Source organism: Morus notabilis, unplaced genomic scaffold (assembly GCF_000414095.1).
Source record: "Morus notabilis unplaced genomic scaffold, ASM41409v2 Scaffold630, whole genome shotgun sequence".
Taxonomy (NCBI): Eukaryota; Viridiplantae; Streptophyta; class Magnoliopsida; order Rosales; family Moraceae; genus Morus; species Morus notabilis.
The window spans coordinates 107830-111694 of NW_010365305.1; positions in this window are offsets into that span (position 1 = coordinate 107830).

The following is a 3865-nucleotide window of genomic DNA, read 5'->3' on the forward strand; positions in this document are numbered from 1 at the left end:
GCAAGAGGTCCTCTGGGAGATCCATGGAAGAGTGTGTGGTAATTACACTGGGGGCAATCTTTAGCTCTTAAGGTTTTGAGGCAAAAGTATGATTGGCCTACGCTTAAAAAGGATGCGTTTCAATACGTTCGGCGTTGCGATAAGTGCCAACGATATGCCACAATTCCTAGAGCACCCCTAGAGAACCTAACTTCAATTCTTAGCCCGTGGCCTTTTGCCAAATGGGATATCGACCTGATCGGACCTTTACATCTCGCACCATGGGGCTTTAAGTTTGTCACCGTCGCAATAGACTACTACACCAAGTGGGCAGAGGTGAAAGCTCTTACTTTGACCACAGAGGCAGCTTGCACCAACTTCACGTGAAACAACATCGTGTGCATATTTGGAGTTCCATACTCGATTGTGTCTGACAACGGGAAGCAGTTTGATAATACCTCAACACGCAAATTTTGTGATGATTTAGGCATTCGAAAAGACTTCTCAGCCCCGATACAACCGCAGTCCAACAGCCAAGTTGAAGCTATCAACAAAATCCTGAAGTACACCCTAAAAAAGAGGTTCGATGACCTAAAAGGAAAATGGGTTGAAGAACTCCCGAAGGTCTTGTAGGCGTATAGAACGACGAGTCAAACCACAACAGGCGAAGTGCCTTTCTCTATGACGTATGGGATTGAGGCAGTACTCTCAGTAGAAATTGAGACGCCGACTATAAAAACAGTCGTGTATGACGACAACACAAACGCGGAAGCAATGAACGGAGAGCTCGACCTATTGGAGGAGAAAAGGCTCGACTCTCAACTACGACTCGCCGCTTACCAACAAAGGACAACACAGTACTACAACAAGAAGGCCAAGCGAAGAAGGTTCGTCCCGGAAGACCTGATATTAAAAATGGTAATGCAAAGCACAAAACTGAAAAATACCGGGCCCCTGGACCCAAGTTGGGAAGGACCCTACCGCATAAGGGAGGTGCTACATCCAGGGACCTATGTTTTGGAAAGTCTCATCAGTAAATGGATTCAACACCCGTGGAATACGGAACAGTTAAACTTTATTACCAATAGTGTACAAATTCTTACATGTTTTAGTTGAATTTGGCATTTGAATAAAATAAAATTTGTTCATAATGAGTGTCCAAACGAATACGAAGGAATCAACCCCTTGACAACATGTCTGCCTAAAAATTAAGGTTTTCAGACAGACATGAGGGGCAACTTGGGTCTATGTATATATATGCAAAGCAGGGGTCTACGCTCAACGATCATGCTAAATCTGCTAAGAGCCCCAAGGGGCATCCATAAAGTTGACTCTTCCAAGGAGGAGAGACTTCTATATATACATAACAGATCCTTAAATCTGCTAAAAGCCCAAGGGGCATCCATAAAGCTGACTCCTCCAAGGAGGAGAGACATATATATACTTAGCAGATTCTTAAATCTGTTAAGAGCCCCAATAGGCATCCATAAAGCTGACTCTTCCAAGGAGGAGAGGCTTCTATATACTTAGCATATTTAAGAGTCCTAAAGGGTGTCCAGAAAGTTGACCCCTCTAAGGAGGAGAGGCTTCTACATAGCAGATTCTTAAATCTACTAAGAGCCCCAAGAGGCGTCCAAAGGGCTTACCCCTCCAAAGAAGAGAGGCTTCCACATAGTAGATTCTTAAATCTACAAAGAGCCCAATGGGCGTTCAGAAGATTGGCCAAAGAGGAGAAGTTATCCTTTTTGGGGGGTTCAATTAAAAACCCTTTATGTATAGCTATTATAAAGTAGATCAACAGAAGAAAATGAGGCTATATTAAATATAATAAATCTACATACAAGCAGGATAAAAGTTCAGTCATAATCTATATAAGAAAAAATATTACAGAAAAAGAAATAAAAAATAAACGCCCAACATCCTATGCCTCATCGCCTCCACCACCTTCACCACCGTCGGCTACAGCACCCTCAGCGCCACCATTGCCCTCGCTGCCTTCACCTTCAGCAAGAGAATCCTCATGGTCGGAAGGAGGCTCATAGAGGAAGTCCAAATTCAGGCTAGTGATATGCCTGTTGATCTTGGCAACGAGTTGCTCACCAACAGACATCATGTCATTGGCCCGCATATTATGTAGTTCCTCAGAAGATTTAAAGTCTTCGATGGCCTTGGTAGTAGCCTCGGCAATCCACTGAGCGAACTCGGTAGAGGTTAATAATTCCTCAACTCCTTTCTGCTTACCTAATTTGAATCCCTCCTGCCGACCTTGACCAAGGAAGGCTTCTTTCGAGTTGACGGCTTGCTTGCGGGCCTCCTCTGCCCCCTTCTTGGCTGCCTCCAGCTCAGCCTTCGCCTCGTCCAGCTCCTTTTGGGCGAGGGAAAGTTTCTTTGAATGCTCATTATTGTCAGCCTTCTCCGCCTTGAGGAGAGCCTTCAGGCGCCCCTCAATGCGGTCCCTTCCCTTACTTCTCTCCCCCACCTTAACCATGTTAATAAAGTTAAGGAGGGAGAGGACAATGGACTGCCAAATCAGAGGAAATCTGTTAAAAAATAATAATATATATAATATAAATGGACGACGAAGCTTACATAAATTTGCAGAAAGATCTGCTTACGGGTATGGCCAATCAAAGAAGAATGAGTGGCATTCTCCCAGTCTTGCTAAAAAAAAGACTCGTACAGAGCCTGAAAGACAAGGGAGAAACGTGGCACAAATTCAGCGCCACCTCGATCTAAGCTGGGGGGACATCAACCACTATGAACTGCGGGTCTAGAACCCTCGCCCCAGGCCGCAACAGGCGTTCCTTGGGCGGAGGGACCTCGTGAGTGTTGATTATATCAATAACCGGCGCTGTCCCAGCCTCCGCAGTTGGCGTTTCATCCTAGCGAGGCCTTTTAGCCCTCGATACTTCTTGAGCCGTCGAAGGCTCTGCCGTAAGTTGAGGCTTCGGTGGGGCGTCGGCCCTAGCGCCCTGCCCATTACGAGGCTTCTGCTTCTTTGAGTGCCCCTTGTCACCTGGGATGCGCAATTGTAAGGTCTTCATCTATGCATCAGCCAAAGCTAAAGTTAGGCAAATGACAAATGTAAATTGACGAGTTCTAGGAAAAAGACTGACCGCCGGTGGTAAACTGAAAGAAGTCCTTAACGGCGTCGATATTTACGGGATCGGGAAGCGATAACAGGAGGCCAGAGCTTTTTAAGTTCGCCCACGTCAAAAGGGCGCTGATGTGGCGATCGACTTCTGAGAAGCTGAAGGCTTGCGTCACCCTAGCAAGCTGGTTCCCAGAAAGTTGAGGACGGTTCTAAGGTACTGCACAAAATAGTGTGGGGTCAGCGGTGTAAAAACATGACAGTTGTATAGTAGACGGTCGAGGGTACTCACTTAGCGTCCCGAATGATGTCTGCACCCCTCGGCACTTAAAAGGCCTATCAGCTGGGTAGACGCCGAACATACCCTTCACCATAAAAAATATTGGCTTCCAGGTATGTGACGACGACGGCAACCCCTTTATTAATTTTTCTAAGACAAGTTTGGATCGCCCGTAACTACCCAAGAATACCAACAGTCACATTTAGGGACCTGGCAAAGTTTGTACACATAGAGGAATTCATCCAAAGGCATATCTACATCAAACCTTTGGTCCCAAAGTACCCACATACTAGCAAAGATATACCAAAAATTTGGGACCAGCTGTGTGGGGAAAATGCCATGAAGTTCGCAAATGGTCTTTAAGAATGAGTGTATAGGAAGTGTTATTCCCGCCATGAAGGCCTGGGTATACACAGACATATACCCCAGGGGTGATTGGCTCCCCCTGAAGTGGGGGTCCGGGAGAAGAAACTCAAACCATCGGTCGTCCATGCGACCCTTTTTATACGTGCGGA